Here is an 18,911-nt window from a genome sequence, read left to right on the forward strand (position 1 = left end):
CACATGAAACCAATGTTTGAAACCACCAGAATTCACTGAAAAGTAGTATTCAAGTGTAAAAAACTTGAAAGACAAGTGTATATAGCTTCTCAAGTTCAGAGAAGAGTGTATAATGTTGTTTGGACTTGTGGAGAAGAGCCACAAGTGAGCGGAAGGCCCATTATAGGACACAGCGAGAAATCAGTACTAATTCAGAGCAAATACTAATGAATATCATACAATTTTGTGAGAATTATTGGAAAAGACATCAAAATGTAAGTGTCTAGGACAGAAAGTATGCTTTACACTGCAGAAATCCTTGAAATAGAGTTAGTTCACATGAAAACAGTGTTTGAAAGCACCAGAATTCACTGAAAAGTAATATTCAACTGTAAAACAGTTGGGAAACAAGTGTATATAGCTTCTCAAGTTTAGAGAAGAGTGTATAGTGTTGTTTGTACTTGTGGAGAAGACCCACAAGTAGAGCAGAAATCCCCTTATAGGACACAGCTATAAATCAGTACTAATTCAGAGCAAATACTAATGAATATCATAGAATTGTGTGAGTACAAGTGGAAAACCATCAAAATGGAAGTGTCTAGTCTAGAAAGGATGTTGAACACTGCAGAAATCCTTGAAATAGAGTTAGTTCACATGAAACCAGTGTTTGAAACCACCAGAATTCACTGAAAAGTAGTATTCAAGTGTAAAAACCTTGAAAGACAAGTGTATGTAGCTTCTCAAGTTCAGAGAAGAGTGTATAAAATTGTTTGTACATCTGTTGAAGTCCCACAAGTAGAAAAGAAGCCCATTATTGGACACAGCTAGAAATCAGTAGTAATTCAGAGCAAATACTAATGAATATCATAGAATTGTGTGAGAACAAGTGGAAAACCATCAAAATGGAAGTGTCTAGTCTAGAAAGGATGTTGTACACTGCAGAAATCCTTGAAAGAGAGTTAGTTCCATGAAACCAATGTTTGAAACCACCAGAATTCACTGAAAAGTAGCATTCAACTGTAAAACAGTTGGGAAACAAGGGTATATAGCTTCTCAAGTTTAGAGAAGAGTGTATAATGTTGTTTGTACTTGTGGAGAAGACCCACAAGTAGAGCAGAAGGCCCCTTATAGGACACAGCTATAAATCAGTACTAATTCAGAGCAAATACTAATGAATATCATACAATTGTGTGAGAACTAGTGGAAAAGACATCAAAATTTTAATGAGTAGTTCAGAAAGTATGCTGTACACTGCAGAAATCCTTGAAATAGAGTTAGTTCACATGAAAACAGTGTTTGAAACCACTAGAATTCACTGAAAAGTAATATTCAACTGTAAAACAGTTGAAAGACAAGTGTATTTTGCTTCTCAATTTCAGAGAAGAGTTTTTAAAATTGTTTGTACATGTGGTGAAGTCCCACAAGTAGAGCAGAAGGCCCATTATCGGACACAGCTAGAAATCAGTGCTAATTCAGAGCAAATACTAATGAATATCATAGAATTGTGTGAGAACAAGTGGAAAACCATCAAAATGGAAGTGTCTAGTCTAGAAAGGATGTTGTACACTGAAGAAATCCTTGAAATAGAGTTAGTTCACATGAAACCAGTGTTTGAAACCACCAGAATTCACTGGAAGATAGTATTCAAGTGTCAAACACTTGAAAGACAAGTGTAAATAGCTTCTCAAGTTCAGAGAAGAGTGTATAAAGTTGTTTGTACATCTGGTGAAGTCCCATAAGTAGAAAAGAAGGCCCATTATAGGACACAGCTAGAAATCAGTAGTAATTCAGAGCAAATACTAATGAATATCATAGAATTGTGTGAGAACAAGTGGAAAACCATCAAAATGGAAGTGTCTAGTCTAGAAAGGATGTTGAACACTGCAGAAATCCTTGAAATAGAGTTAGTTCACATGAAACCAGTTTTTGAAACCACCAGAATTCACTGAAAAGTAGTATTCAAGTGTAAAAAACTTGAAAGACAAGTGTATATAGCTTCTCAAGTTCAGAGAAGAGTGTATAAAGTTGTTTGTACATCTGGTGAAGTCCTATAAGTAGAAAAGAAGGCCCATTATAGGACACAGCTAGAAATCAGTAGTAATTCAGAGCAAATACTAATGAATATCATAGAATTGTGTGAGAACAAGTGGAAAACCATCAAAATGGAAGTGTCTAGTCTAGAAAGGATGTTGAACACTGCAGAAATCCTTGAAATAGAGTTAGTTCACATGAAACCAGTTTTTGAAACCACCAGAATTCACTGAAAAGTAGTATTCAAGTGTAAAAAACTTGAAAGACAAGTGTATATAGCTTCTCAAGTTCAGAGAAGAGTGTATAAAGTTGTTTGTACATGTGGTGAAGTCCCACAAGTAGAGCAGAAGGCCCATTATAAGACACAGCTAGAAATCAGTACTAATTCAGAGCAAATACTAATGAATGTCATAGATTTGTGTGAGAACAAGTGGAAAACCATCAAAATGGAAGTGTCTAGTCTATAAAGGATGTTGTACACTGCAGAAATCCTTGAAATAGAGTTAGTTCACATTAAACCAGTGTTTGAAACCAATAGAATTCAATGAAAAGTAGTATTCAAGTGTAAAACAGTTGAAAGACAAGTGTATATAGCTTCTCAAGTTCAGAGAAGAGTGTATAAAGTTGTTTGTACATCTGGTGAAGTCCCAGAAGTAGATCAGAAGGCCCATTATAGGACACAGCTAGAAATCAGTAGTAGTTCAGAGCAAATACTAATGAATATCACAGAATTGTGAGAGAACAAGTGGAAAAGACATCAAAATTTAAGTGTCCAGTCTAAAAAATATCTTGTACACTGCAGAAATCCTGGAAATAAGGTTAGTTCACATGAAACACTGGTTGAAACCACTAGAATTCCCTGAAAAGTAGCATTCAATTGTAAAACAGTTGGGAAACAAGTGTATATAGCTTCTCAAGTTTAGAGAAGAGTGTATAATGTTGTTCGTACTTCTGGAGAAGACCCACAAGGAGAGCAGAAGGCCCCTTATAGGACACAGCTAGAAATCAGTACTAATTCAGAGCAAATACTAATGAATATCATAGAATTGTGTGAGTACAAGTGGAAAACCATCAAAATGGAAGTGTCTAGTCTAGAAAGGATGTTGAACACTGCAGAAATCCTTGAAATAGAGTTAGTTCACATGAAACCAGTGTTTGAAACCACCAGAATTCACTGAAAAGTAGCATTCAACTGTAAAACAGTTGGGAAACAAGGGTATATAGCTTCTCAAGATTAGAGAAGAGTGTATAATGTTGTTTGTACTTGTGGAGAAGACCCACAAGTAGAGCAGAAGGCCCCTTAGAGGACACAGGTATAAATCAGTACTAATTCAGAGCAAATACTAATGAATATCATACAATTGTGTGAGAACTAGTGGAAAAGACATCAAAATTTTAATGAGTAGTTCAGAAAGTATGCTGTACACTGCAGAAATCCTTGAAATAGAGTTAGTTCACATGAAAACAGTGTTTGAAACCACTAGAATTCACTGAAAAGTAATATTCAACTGTAAAACAGTTGAAAGACAAGTGTATTTTGCTTCTCAATTTCAGAGAAGAGTTTTTAAAGTTGTTTGTACATGTGGTGAAGTCCCACAAGTAGAGCAGAAGGCCCATTATCGGACACAGCTAGAAATCAGTGCTAATTCAGAGCAAATACTAATGAATATCATAGACTTGTGTGAGAACAAGTGGAAAACCATCAAAATGGAAGTGTCTAGTCTAGAAAAGATGTTGAACACTGCAGAAATCCTTGAAATAGACTTAGTTCACATGAAACCAGTTTTTGAAACCACCAGAATTCACTGAAAAGTAGTATTCAAGTGTAAAAAACTTGAAAGACAAGTGTATATAGCTTCTCAAGTTCAGAGAAGAGTGTATAAAGTTGTTTGTACATGTGGTGAAGTCCCACAAATAGAGCAGAAGGCCCATTATAAGACACAGCTAGAAATCAGTACTAATTCAGAGCAAATACTAATGAATGTCATAGATTTGTGTGAGAACAAGTGGAAAACCATCAAAATGGAAGTGTCTAGTCTATAAAGGATGTTGTACACTGCAGAAATCCTTGAAATAGAGTTAGTTCACATTAAACCAATGTTTGAAACCAATAGAATTCAATGAAAAGTAGTATTCAAGTGTAAAACAGTTGAAAGACAAGTGTATATAGCTTCTCAAGTTCAGAGAAGAGTGTATAAAGTTGTTTGTACATCTGGTGAAGTCCCAGAAGTAGATCAGAAGGCCCATTATAGGACAAAGCTAGAAATCAGTAGTAGTTCAGAGCAAATACTAATGAATATCACAGAATTGTGAGAGAACAAGTGGAAAAGACATCAAAATTTAAGTGTCTAGTCTAAAAAATATCTTGTACACTGCAGAAATCCTGGAAATAAGGTTAGTTCACATGAAACCACTGGTTGAAACCACTAGAATTCCCTGAAAAGTAGCATTCAATTGTAAAACAGTTGGGAAACAAGTGTATATAGCTTCTCAAGTTTAGAGAAGAGTGTATAATGTTGTTCGTACTTCTGGAGAAGACCCACAAGGAGAGCAGAAGGCCCCTTATAGGACACAGCTAGAAATCAGTACTAATTCAGAGCAAATACTAATGAATATCATAGAATTGTGTGAGAACTAGTGGAAAAGACATCAAAATTTTAATGTCTAGTTCAGAAAGTATGCTGTACACTGCAGAAATCCTTGAAATAGAGTTAGTTCACATGAAAACAGTGTTTGAAACCACCAGAATTCACTGAAAAGTAATATTCAACTGTAAAACAGTTGAAAGACAAGTGTATTTAGCTTCTCAAGTTCAGAGAAGAGTGTTTAAAGTTGTTTGTACATCTGGTGAAGACCCAGAAGTAGATCAGAAGGCCCATTATAGGACACAGCTAGAAATCAGTAGTAATTCAGAGAAAATACTAATGAATATCACAGAATTGTGATAGAACAAGTGGAAAAGACATCAAAATGTAAGTGTCTAGTCTAGAAAAAATCTTGTACACTGCAAAAATCCTGTAAATAGAGTTAATTCACATGAAACCAGTGTTTGCAACCACTAGAATTCACTGAAAAGTAGCATTCAACTGTAAAACAGTTGGGAAACAAGTCTATATAGCTTCTCAAGTTTAGAGAAGAGTGTATAGTGTTGTTTGTACTTGTGGAGAAGACCCACAAGTAGAGCAGAAGTCCCCTTATAGGACACAGCTAGAAATCAGTACTAATTCAGAGCAAATACTAATGAATATCATACAATTGTGTGAGAACTAGTGAAAAAGACATCAAAATTTTAATGTCTAGTACAGAAAGGATGTTGTACACTGCAGAAATCCTTGAAATAGAGTTAGTTCACATGAAACGAGTGTTTGAAACCACCAGAATTCACTGAAAAGTAGCATTCAACTGTAAAACAGTTGGGAAACAAGTCTATATAGCTTCTCAAGTTTAGAGAAGAGTGTATAATGTTGTTTGTACTTAAGGAGAAGACCCACAAGTAGATCAGAAGGCCCATTATAGGACACAGCTAGAAATCAGTACTAATTCAGAGCAAATACTAATGAATATCATACAATTGTGTGAGAACTAGTGGAAAAGACATCAAAATTTTAATGTCTAGTTCAGAAAGTATGCTGTACACTGCAGAAATCCTTGAAATAGAGTTAGTTCACATGAAAACAGTGTTTGAAACCACCAGAATTCACTGAAAAGTAGCATTCAACTGTAAAAAGTTGAAAGACACGTGTATATAGCTTCTCAAGTTCCGAGAAGAGTGTATAAAGTTGTTTCTACATGTGGTGAAGTCCCACAAGTAGAGGAGAAGGCCCATTATAGGAAACAGCTAAATTCAGTAGTAATTCAGAGGAAATACTAATGAATATCATAGAATTGTGTGAGAACTAGTGGAAAACCATCAAAATGGAAGTGTCAAGTCTAGAAAGGATGTTGTACACTGTAGAAATCCTTGAAATAGAGTTAGTTCACATGAAACCAGTGTTTGAAACCACCAGAATTCACTGAAGAGTAGTATTCAAGTGTCAAACACTTGAAAGACAAGTGTATATAGCTTCTCAAGTTCAGAGAAGAGTGTACAAAGTTGTTTGTACATCTGGTGAAGTCCCACAAGTAGAAAAGAAGGCCCATTATAGGACACCGCTAGAAATCAGTACTAATTCCGAGCAAATACTAATGAATATCATAGAATTGTGTGAGAACAAGTGGAAAACCATCAAAATGGAAGTGTCTAGTCTAGAAAGGATGTTGTACACTGCAGAAATCCTTGAAATAGAGTTAGTTCCCATGAAACCAGTGTTTGAAACCACCAGAATTCACTGAAAAGTAGCATTCAACTGTAAAACAGTGGGGAAACAAGTGTATATAGCTTCTCATGTTTAGAGAGGTGTGTATAATGTTGTTTGTACTTGTGGAGAAGACCCACAAGTAGAGCAGAAGGGTTATTATAGGACATAGCTAGAAATCATTACTAATACAGAGCAAAGACTAATGAATATCATACAATTGTGTGAGAACAAGTGGAAAACCATCAAAATGCAAGTGTCTAGTCTAGAAAGGATGTTGTACACCGCAGAAATCCTTGAAATAGAGTTAGTTCACATGTAACCAATGTTTGAAACCACCAGAATTCAATGAAAAGTAGCATTCAACTGTGAAACATTTGGGAAACAAGTGTATATAGCTTCTCAAGTTTAGAGAAGAGTGTATAATGTTGTTTGTACCTGTGGAGAAGACCCACAAGTAGAGCAGAAGGATCATTATAGGACATAGCTAGAAATCAGTACTAATACTGAGCAAATACTAATGAATATCATACAATTGTGTGAGAACAAGTGGAAAATCATCAAAATGTAAGTGTGTAGTCTAGAAAACATGTTGTGCACTGCAGAAATCCTTGAAATAGAGTTAGTTCACATAAAACCAGTGTTTGAAACCACCAGAATTCACTGAAAAGTAGTATTCAACTGTGAAACATTTGAAAGACAAGTGTATATAGCTTCTCAAGTTCAGAGAAGAGTGTATAATGTTGCTTCTACATGTGGTGAAGTCCCACAATTAGAGCAGAAGGCCCATTATAGGACACTGCAAGAAAGCAGTAGTAATTCATAGCAAATACTAATGAATATCACAGAATTGTGAGAGAACCATTGGAAAAGACATCAAAATGTAAGTCTCTAGTCAAGAAAGGCTGTTGTGCACTGCAGAAATCCTGGAAATAGAGTTAGTTCACATGAAACCATTCTTTAAAACAACTAGAATTCACTGAAAAGTAACATTCAAGTGTAAAACAGTTGGGAAACAAGATTATATAGCTTCTAAAGTTCAGAGAAGAGTGTATAAAGTTGTTTCTACATGTGCTGAAGTCACACAACTAGAGCAGAAGGCCTACTATAGGGCACTGCAAGAAAGCAGTAGTAATTCATAGCAAATACTAATGAATATCACAGAATTGTGAGAGAACAAGTGGAAAAGACATCAAAAAGTAAGTGTCTAGTCTAGAAAGGATGTTGAACACTGCAGAAATCCTTGAAATAGTTAGTTCACATGAAACCAGTGTTTGAAACCACCAGAATTCAATGAAAAGTAGTATTCAACTGTAAAACAGTTGAGAGACAAGTGTATATAGCTTCTTAAGTTCTGAGAAGGGTGTATGAAGTTGTTTTCACATGTGGTGAAGTCCCACAAGTAGAGGAGAAGGCCCATTATAGGACAGTGGAAGATAGCAGTAGTAATTCATAGCAAATACTAAAGAATATCACAGAATTGTGAGAGAACATGTGGAAAACCATCAAAATGTAAGTGTCTAGTTTAGAAAGGGTGTTGTACACGGCAGAAATACAGGAAAAAGAGTTAGTTCACATGAAACCAGTGTTTCAAACCACTAGAATTCAATGAAAAGTAGCATTCAACTGTAAAACAGTTGAAAGACAAGTGTATATAGCTTCTTAAGTTCTGAGAAGGGTGTATGAAGTTGTTTTCACATGTGGTGAAGTCCCACAAGTAGAGGAGAAGGTCCATTATAGGACAAAGCTAGAAATCAGTAGTAATTCAGAGCAAATACTAATGAATATCATAGAATTGTGTGAGAACAAGTGGAAAACCATCAAAATGAAAGTGTCTAGTCTAGAAAGTATGTTGTACACTGCAGAAATCCGTGAAATAGAGTTAGTTCACAGGAACCCAGTGTTTGAAACCACCAGAATTCACTGAAAAGTGGTATTCAACTGTAAAACAGTTGAAAGACAAGTGTATATAGCTTCTCAAGTTCTGAGAAGAGTGTATAAAGTTGTTTGTACATGTGGTGAAGTCCCACAAGTAGAGCACAAGGCACATTATAAGACACAGCTGGAAATCAGTAGTAATTCAGAGGAAATACTAATGAATATCTCAGAATTGTGAGAGAAAAAGTGGAAAAGACATCAAAATGTAAGTCTCTAGTCTAGAAAGGATGTTGTACACGGCAGAAATCCAGGAAATAGAGTTAGTTCAAATGAAACAAGTGTTTGAAACCAATAGAATTCACTCAAAAGTAGTATTCAACTGTAAAACAGTTGAAAGACAAGTGTATATAGCTTCTCAAGTTCAGAGCAGAGTGTATAATGTTGCTTCTACATGTGGTGAAGTCCCACAATTAGAGCAGAAGGCCCATTATAGGACACTGCAAGAAAGCAGTAGTAATTCATAGCAAATACTAAAGAATATCACAGAATTGTGAGAGAACATGTGGAGAAAACATCAAAATGTTAGTCTCTAGTCTAGAAAGGATGTTGTGCACTGCAGAAATTCTGGAAATAGAGTTAGTTCACATGAAACCAGTGTTTGAAACCACTAGAATTCACTGAAAAGTAGCATTCAAGTGTAAAAGAGTTGGGAAGCAAGATTATATAGCTTCTCAAGTTCAGAGAAGGGTGTATAAAGTTGTTTGTACAAGTAGTGAAGTCCCACAAGTAGAGCTGAAGGACAATTATAGGACACGCAAGAAACTAGCAGTAATTCCGAGCAAATACTAATGAATATCACAGAATTGTGAGAGAACAAGTGGAAAAGACATCAAACTGTAAGTCTAAAGTCTAGAAAGGATGTTGTGCACTTCAGAAATCCTTGAAATAGAGCAAGGGCACATTTACCCGGTATTTGAAACCACTAGAATTCACTGAAAATTACCAATAAACTGTAAATCATACTTGGGAAGCAAGTGTATATTGCTTGTATACTTCATAGAAGAGTGTAGAAAGGTGTTTGTACAATGCAGGTAAGTCTGGTAACTGTAGCAGAAAACCAATTGTAAGAAAAAATAGGAACTACCTGCAAAATAGCAGTGAATTGAACATAATAGTGAGAGAGCAAGTGGAAACGAGATCACCATGTTAGGATAAATTAATGAATGTTTTCGTTCAATACGGGAAATCCGAGAATAGTGCAAAGAGCAGATTTAAGGAGCTTTGGAAACTACTAAAATTCACTCAAAGTAGCATTAACGTGTAAAACAGTTGATAGACAAGTGCATATAGATTCTCAAGTTCAGAGAAAAGTGTATAAAGTTGCTTGTACATGTGGTGAAGTCCCATCAGTAGAGCAAAAGGCCAATTATAGGACACTGCAAGAAACCAGTAGTAATTCAGAGGAAATAATAATGAATATAACAGAATTGTGAGAGAACAAGTGGAAAAGACATCAAAATGTAAGTCTCTAGTCTAGAAAGGATGTTTTACACTGCAGAAATCCTGGAAATAGAGTTAGTTCACATGAAACCAGTGTTTGACACCACTAGAATTCATTGAAAAGTAGCATTCAACTGTAATACAGTTGGGAAACAAGATTATATAGCTTCTCAAGTTCAGAGAAGAGTGTATGAAATTGTTTTCACATGTGGTGAAGTCCCACAAGTAGAGGAGAAGGCCCATTATAGGACACAGCTAGAAATCAGTAGTAATTCAGAGCAAATACTAATGAATATCATAGAATTGTGTGAGAACAAGTGGAAAACCATCAAAATGAAAGTGTCTAGTCTAGAAAGTATGTTGTACACTGCAGAAATCCTTGAAATAGAATTAGTTCACAGGAAACCAGTGTTTGAAACCACCAGAATTCACTGAAAAGTGGTATTCAACTGTAAAACAGTTGAAAGACAAGTGTATATAGCTTCTCAAGTTCTGAGAAGAGTGTATAAAGTTGTTTGTACATGTGATGAAGTCCCACAAGTAGAGCAGAAGGCCCATTATAGGATACAGCTGGAAATCAGTAGTAATTCAGAGGAAATACTAATGGATATCTCAGAATTGTGAGAGAATAAGTGGAAAAGACATCAAAATGTAAATCTCTAGTCTAGAAAGGATATTGTACACGGCAGAAATCCAGGAAATAGAGTTATTTCAAATGAAACCAGTGTTTGAAACCAATAGAATTCACTGAAAAGTAGTATTCAACTGTAAAACAGTTGAAAGACAACTGTATATAGCTTCTGAAGTTCAGAGAAGAGTGTATAATGTTGCTTCTACATGTGGTGAAGTCCCACAATTAGAGCAGAAGGCCCATTATAGGACACTGCAAGAAAGCAGTAGTAATTCATAGCAAATACTAATGAATATCACAGAATTGGGAGAGAACAAATGGAAAAGACATCAAAATGTAAGTCTCTAGTCAAGAAAGGCTGTTGTGCACTGCAGAAATCCTGGAAATAGAGTTAGTTCACATGAAACCACTAGAATTCACTGAAAAGTAACATTCAAGTGTAAAACAGTTGGGAAACAAGATTATATAGCTTCTAAAGTTCAGAGAAGAGTGTATAAAGTTATTTCTACATGTGCTGAAGTCACACAACTAGAGCAGAAGGCCTACTATAGGGCACTGCCAGAAAGTAGTAGTATATCATAGCAAATACTAATGAATATCACAGAATTGTGAGAGAACAAGTGGAAAAGACATCAAAATGTAAGTGTCTAGTCTAGAAAGGATGTTGAACACTGCAGAAAACCTTGAAATAGTTAGTTCACATGAAACCAGTGCTTGAAACCACCAGAATTCAATGAAAAGTAGTATTCAAATGTAAAACAGTTGAGAGACAAGTGTATATACCTTCTCAAGTTCAGAGAAGAGTGTATAAAGTTTTTTCTACATTGGGTGAAGTCCCACAAGTAGAGGAGAAGGCCCATTATAGTACAGTGGAAGATAGCAGTAGTAATTCATAGCAAATACTAAAGAATATCACAGAATTGTGAGAGAACATGTGGAAAACCATCAAAATGTAAGTGTCTAGTTTAGAAAGGGTGTTGTACACGGCAGAAATCCAGGAAAAAGAGTTAGTTCACATGAAACCAGTGTTTGAAACCACTAGAATTTACTGGAAAGTAGCATTCAACTGTAAAACAGTTGAAAGACAAGTGTATATAGCTTCTCAAGTTCAGAGAAGAGTGTATAAAGTTTTTTGTACATCTGGTGAAGTCCCACAAGTAGAGCAGAATACCCATTATATGACATAGCTAGAAATCAGTAGTAATTCACAGCAAATACTAATGAATATCATAGAATTGTGTGAGAACAAGTGGAAAAGACATCAAAATGTAAGTGTCTAGTCTAGAAAGGATGTTGAACACTGCAGAAATCCTTGAAATAGTTAGTTCACATGAAACCAGTGTTTGAAACCACCAGAATTCACTGAAAAGTAACATTCAAGTGTAAAACAGTTGGGAAACAAGATTATATAGCTTCTCAAGTTCAGAGAAGGGTGTATAAAGTTGTTTCTACATGTGGTGAAGTGACACAATTAGAGCAGAAGGCCTATTATAGGACACCGCAAGAAAGCAGTAGTAATTCATAGCAAATATAATGAATATCACAGAATTGTGAGAGAACAAGTGGAAAAGACATCAAAATGAAAGTGTCTTGTCTAGAAAGGATGGTGTACACTGCAGAAATATTGCAATAGAGCTAGTGTACATGAAACCAGTGTTTTAAACCACTGGAATTCACTGAAAAGTTCCATTCAACTGTACAAGTGTACATAGCTTCTCAAGTTCAGAGAAGTGTGCGGAAAGCCAATTGTAAGACATTGTAAGAAAGAATAGGAACTACCTGCAAAATAGCAGTTAATTCAACAGAATAATGAGAGAGCAAGTGGAAACGAGATCACCATGTTAGGATATATTAATGAAAGTGTTTCATTCAATTCGGGAAATCCTTGAATAGAGCAAAGAGCACATTTAAGAAGCTTTGGAAACCACTAAAATTCACTCAAAGTAGCATTAACGTGTAAAACAGTTGATAGACAAGTGTATATAGATTCTCATGTACACAGAAGAGTGTACGAAGTTGTTTTTACATGTCGGGAAGTCCCATAAGTTGAACAAAAGGCCAGTTATAGGACACTGCATAAAACCAGTAGTAATTCAAAGCAAATAATAATGAATATAACAAAATTGTGAGAGAACAAGTGGAAAAGACATCAAAATGTAAGTCTAAAGTCTAGAAAGGATGTTGTGCACTTCAGATCCTTGAAATAGAGAAAGGGCACATTAACCCAGTATTTGAAACCACTGGAATTCACTGAAAAGTAGCATTAAACTGTAAATCATATTTGGGGGACAAGTGTATATTGCTTGTATACTTCATAGTAGAGTGTAGAAAGGTGTTTGTACAATGCAGGTAAGTCTGGTAATTGTTGCAGTAAGACATTGTAAGAAAAAATAGGAACTACCTGCAAAACAGCAGTGAATTGAACAGAATAGTGAGAGAGCATGTGGAAAAGAGATCACCATGTTAGGATACATTAATGAAAGTTTTTCATTCAATGCAGGACATCCTAGAATAGAGCAAAGAGCACATTTAAGCTGCTTTGGAAACCACTAAAATTCACTCAAAGTAGCATTAAACTGTAAAACAGTTGAGAGACAAGTGCATGTAGCTTCTCAAGTTCATAAAGTTGTTTGTACATGTAGTGAAGTCCTATAAGTATAGCAGAAGGCCAATTATAGGACATGCATAAAACCAGTAGTAATTCAGAGCAAATAATAATGAATATCACAGAATGATTAGAGAACAAATGGAAAAGACATCAAAATGTAAGTCTATAGTCTAGAAAGGATGTTGTACACTGCAGAAATCCTTGAAACACAGCAAATGCACATTTAACCGGTCATTGAAACCAATAGAATTCACTGCAAAGTAGCATTAAACTGGAAAATAGTTGAGAGTCAAGTGTATATAGCTTCTCAATTTCAGAGAAGAGTGTACAAGGTTGTTTGTACATATGGGGAAGTCCCATTATTAGAGCAGAAGGCCAATTATAGGAGACTTCAAGGAACCACTAGTAATTCAGAGCAAATAATAGTGAATAGAACAGTATTGTGAGAATACAAGTGGAAAAGACAACAAAATATAAGTCTATAGTATAGAAAGTTCTTTGTACTCTGCAGAAAACCCTTTAAATAGAACAAAGTGCACATTAAACCAGTCTTTGAAACCACTTGAATTCACTGAAAACTAGCAATAAACTGTAAAAAAGTTTGTAGACAAGTGTATATAGCTTCTCAGGTTCACAGAAGAGTGTACAAAGTTGTTTGTACATCTGGGGAAGTCCCATCAGTAGAGCAAAAGGCCAATTATAGGACACTGCAAGAAACCATATGTAATTCAGAGCAAATAATAATGAGTATAACAGAATTGTGAGAGAACAAGTGGAAAAGACATCAAAATGTAAATCTAAAATCTAGAAAGGATGTTGTACACTGCACATTAAACCAGTCTTTGACACTACTAGAATTCCCTGAAAAGTAGCATTAAACTGTAAATCATACTTGGGAGACAAGTGTATATTGCTTCTCCACTTCAGAGAATAGTGTAGAAAGGTGTTTGTACAATACAGGTAAGTCTGGTAACTGTAACAGAAAGCCAATTGTAAGACATTGTAAGAAAACTAGGAACTAACTGCAAAATAGCAGTAAATTGAACAGAATAGTTAGATTATAAAGGGAAAATACATCACAAATTTAGGGTATAGTAATGAAAGTGTTTCGTTCATGCGGGATATCGTTGAAATGGAGCAGTAAGCACATTTAAGCAGCTTTAGAAACTTCTATAATTCACTGAAAAGTAGCATTAAACTGTAAATCATACTTGGGGACAAGTGTATATTGCTTCTCCACTTCACACAAGAGTGTAGAAAGGTGTTTGTATAATGCACGTAAGTCTGGTAACTGTAGCAGTGTGGAATCCTTTATCACGTTCCGCGTGTTTCAGGGTTCCCGTTTAGGTCCAGTTTCTGGAGAAGGCCGCAATCAAAATGAAAAGTAGATAGAAAAGAATCCATTTGGGTAAATGGGGGGCCAGGCGGGAGCCCACCTCTAGTGGGAGTACTACCCACTGCTCTGGCCTTTGCCATCCCTTCTTTGGGGTTCTGAGATACACCCATATCCTTTAGGCAGGAAATTCCAATAATAGACAATCAGCAAAAATTTACATATGATTAACAGCTGAGAGTTGCTTTAACTAACAATGTCTCAACTAAACAATGAGTGACTAGCTCTGACCATTCAGAGCGATTAAGGTTGACCAAAGCATTCCGGATTCCCTTTTCACATTTAACTTCCAGTGTCTCAATGTTCGGTTTCTGGCATCTCCCCCCAATTCCTTCCTTAAAAAAATCTTGCATTTACAGACCAGAAATAAACATATAAGAACAAAATATGTTTGAGTCCCAATTTCAATGTCCAAAAGTTCTGAGTCCAACGTTTCAATGTCCAAAAGTTCTGAGTCCAAAGTTTTAATGTCCAATGTCCAAAAGTTCTGAGTTCAAAGTTTCAATGTCCAAAAGTTCTGAGTCCAAAGTTTAAATGTCCAAAAGTTCCTAAAGTGTACATGTCAGCAACGATATCTGGATGGTGGACAAATGGTGGTGATGCAGGTCTGACCTCTGTGGTTTGGACCTGGGCAATCTACAGTGTCACACATCTGCTGACTGCTAGTATGGCAAGGCATAGTCAGCGTCTTCCATCTCTGGACTATTTCACCTCTTGTCTTCATGGCTGGAGCATTCCTGTTAATTACTCTGTTGCAGGAATCCACATGGTCTGGGAGTTGTTTTCTGAAAATATACAAACATATTCTCGACCAAAAGTTAATAAAGGAATCTTTTCTATAAATTTTCTTGGGATCCTTTATTTTTTGCCCAAACAATTTTCCTTTGGCTTATTTTGACACCATGTATGTATTTCATGGGTGTCCTGCTGTATGAAAATTAATTTTCAAAGTAAAAAATTTTTTCTAGATGTAATTTACTTACAGGATATTTTTTCTTACATGGTATTTTTCTACCATCCCTCTTTTTTATTTAATTTTTAGGAGGCTTTTGGAAAATTTTTATAATGCAGTCTTGATAACTTTAAATTTTTGCACAAAAATATGACTGCTTTAGGTTCATTGCATGTTAAGCAATTTTACCATGAAATGAACTACCAATAGAAATTTTGGTTAATACTTTAGGAACAGCTTTTTGTACAATTAATTTTCTTTAATATTCACTTATTTCATTTAGCCAATTTAAATTAATCTGAAAACTTGACTACTATTTTACTGTCAAATTTAATACTCTAACAAAAATCTTAGTTTACACTGTAAATATCAATGAAAAGGATTATTTTGCATCCTTGAGAAAGCCCTGAGCATTCCTGGATTTAGATATAGGGCAGCTGCCATCGGCCAACTCTGTTGCGTGGGTCCCAATCCAAGCTGGGCCAAGTCTCTTTCTGTTATCTGGGTCTCTTCCAGATCTGAGTTGGGCCAAGTCTCTGTATGTTACCTGGGTCCCAATCTGAGCTGGCATGGAAAGCGCGAAGCAGCCATGGGGCAGGAGACCTCCCTCAGAAGGGGCGAGTGTTCAAGCCCCTGCAATGTTGGGGGCGTGAGGATCTGTGCCCCACCTCTGTTGACCCCCAAGTTCTCTCCTGATGGCCCCTCTGCGACTGTGCCTGTCTTAGGTTGTTCCTCTCTTGAGGAATCTTACCCATCATTGACTAACCAGCCATCCTCCGGGGCCAAGCAGGGTGATGTGAGGTTCAGTTCTGTATCCTTGGTAGCCTATGCCCCTGTGGCCTCCATGCCCAGCACCTGCCTTGGGATCCCCTCGCCATCTGGCGGGGCCCCGGCATTGATCACATGTCTTGGGGAACCCCAGGTTTCTTCTCCAGGGAGGGCCCAGCTCACAGCATTGGGCAAGAGACAGATCCATGGTACCAGCCACCATGAGACTTCAACCTCAGCATGAACTGAAAACTCAGACAACAGCTGTGGGCAATTGGATTGTGAGAAGAGGGTCCTTCTTGGCAAAAAGGGGCAAGAAAGGCCAATATAGAATGCTCAAGTGCCTTCCCAGGGGGCCTTCCACACAGTGGAAGAGATTAAATCCTTTCATGTCCTTATTAAATTGTTGCCAAACATTCAAAAAGTAGATTTTTAAGTTTGTTTGGGATAATTGTACAATATGCTGTTGTAATCATGTAAGGATATTCTTTGCTCTAGGCATAGCAATTCAATTTCAAACTGGCTGTCAATTTCTTTTTGTATAGACAAAGGTCTTAGTTACATTTTCTGCACCTCTCTTTAATTTTACACACAAAGGGGCAGTGGTTTGATTTTGTGTCATACAGAAGGGAAGCTGGGTGGCTACACCTGTGTAATTATACTTCCTTGCCCCACCCATTTTCCTCCTGGATGACCAAGGTGTTTGGTATTATTGGTGACTACATTAGTCAGGGGATCAGCCCACGTAAGGGGTCTTACCCATGAAGGGTCAGGAACATAAGTCCAAAACACTTCCACATTTGTCCCAGGTAATATTACCGTACAGCTTATTACTGCTAGCATGGCAAAAAAGACATTCTCAGGCGTCAGGCGTCCGTACTGTCTTCTTTACCATGCCCCAGGTGACCTCCGAGCTGTTTGTTGTCTGGCTCGTCCTCCTCCTGCTCCTCATCTTCAGTGGACTGCTTGGAGTCGCTGCTCTCTGTGGCTGAGGTAGTTGATTGTCTGCAGCTGCATGGTGTGACTCCAGGCGCAAAGTCCTCATTAGTCTGGCTAGTTTCTCTCTTGGATCCCTGTTGCAGTTTAATATTTCTAGCAGAAATCCACACGGGTTTGGAAAAATTCTCTGGGAGTATACAAGCATACCCTCTGCCAAAGGTTAATAATGGATCAGGTCCCTTCCATAAACCAGATTCGGGATCCTTCCATTTAACTAGACCATTTTCTTTTGTTTTATTCTAGCATCAATGTAGTTCCATAGGTGTCCTTCCTTCATCATCACAAGTGAAAAAATTTAAAGTAATTAAGGCTTGGTGTAGCCTACCCACAGGTGATTTCTCCATCATACCCCCTTTTTGTTTTTTAAGTTGGGATTTTAGCCGCTGCTGATGTCGTTCAATAATGGCCTGTCCTTGGGAATTATATGGTATTCCTGTAATATGCTGAATTTTCCAACTTTTTACAAAATTCCTGGAATTGACAACTTCTGTAAGCAGGCCTATTATCAGTTTTAATAATTTTTGGAACTCCCATGACGGCAAAAGCAGCTAGGCAATGATTAATAACCTGTTTTGCCATTTCTCCTGTAGATGCAGTAGCCTATAGGACTTTTGAAAAGGTACCTACAGACATGTAATGCCCCAAGGTGTCCAAAGGAATTATAATGCGTTGCATCCATTTGCCAGATATGGTCTCTTAAGAGTCCTCTAGGGTTGACTCCTGTGTTAGGCTTTTGAGGTAGATGTAACATGCAAGTTGGACATTCCTTAATAATAGACAGCATTTTGGCAGGCTGATGTAAAAGCTGATGAGATTCTAAGGCTTCTTTTAATAAAGCAACCAATTGATCAGCCTGTGCATTTCCTTTTTGTTAAAGGACCAGGTAAGACACTATGAGCCCTGATGTGAGTCATATAAAAAGGATATTGTCAATACGCTCACGAGGAGGAACCAAGATGGCGGCAAAGTTAAACAAATGAACTGCACCGCGCACAGCAATTTCAAAAATACAACTAGAGGACAGAGCGTCTGCCACCCAGAACCACAGGAGAGCTGGCTGAATGGTGGATTTACAACTAAGAGGGAAGAGGAAAGAGCAAATGCGGAGGGGATGAGGTGCAGAGGCGTGTGGGTCGGGCTGGTGGCGGGGGAAGGGACGCGCGGCTTTTTTTTCCAACCCGAAGGGAGATAAGCTCCCCATCACTCTGAAATCCAGTTTCTGGGGACGCGTGGGAGACCCAGACACCTACGGGGAGAAGCTGGACTCTCGGCCATTGTGTCGGAAAATGAGAGTGACTTTCTTGCAGAGGTGCACCCAGCAATCAGTGTTTACTGTGCTGGAGTGCGGGACACGAGGACTTGGAAACGCAGAAAGGTAGAAAAGGCAGAAGAAGCAGACTTGCAGCCATTGCAGTTTGCCACGCCCTAGCCTAGTGACGCCCTGAGACCCTGCCCCGCCCTGAGACCCGCCCCGTCCTGAGATCCACCCTGCACATTCTACAAACCCGCCCAGGCTCCAAACAGCAGCTTTTGCATATAAATGGCCTGCCCTGTGGTAGCTTAACCAAATAAACAGCAGTTCCAGTCAGACTGCTCCAAAACCACTCAAGCAGGAGGAGAAAAACTGCAGTTTTTGCTGTAACTCCTGCTGAGTGGCCTCAGACAGTAGGCAACCTGCACCCCATTGGAGACCCAGAAACGAGGGCATCTAGTGGTCGGTGTGAGACGACACCAGATTTCAACCACTTACATAAGGGACACATTAAAGAGGCAGACTCAGTGAGCGCCAAAGCCCTACTGAAACAAGTCCTGGCCCATAAACGTGTCTCCTGCACAGCAATTCTTCCTTTATGGATACAGTGGGTCCACACAGCCAA

This window comes from Cnephaeus nilssonii (assembly GCF_951640355.1).
Source record: "Cnephaeus nilssonii genome assembly, chromosome: 18".
In the NCBI taxonomy this organism is placed as follows: Eukaryota; Metazoa; Chordata; class Mammalia; order Chiroptera; family Vespertilionidae; genus Cnephaeus; species Cnephaeus nilssonii.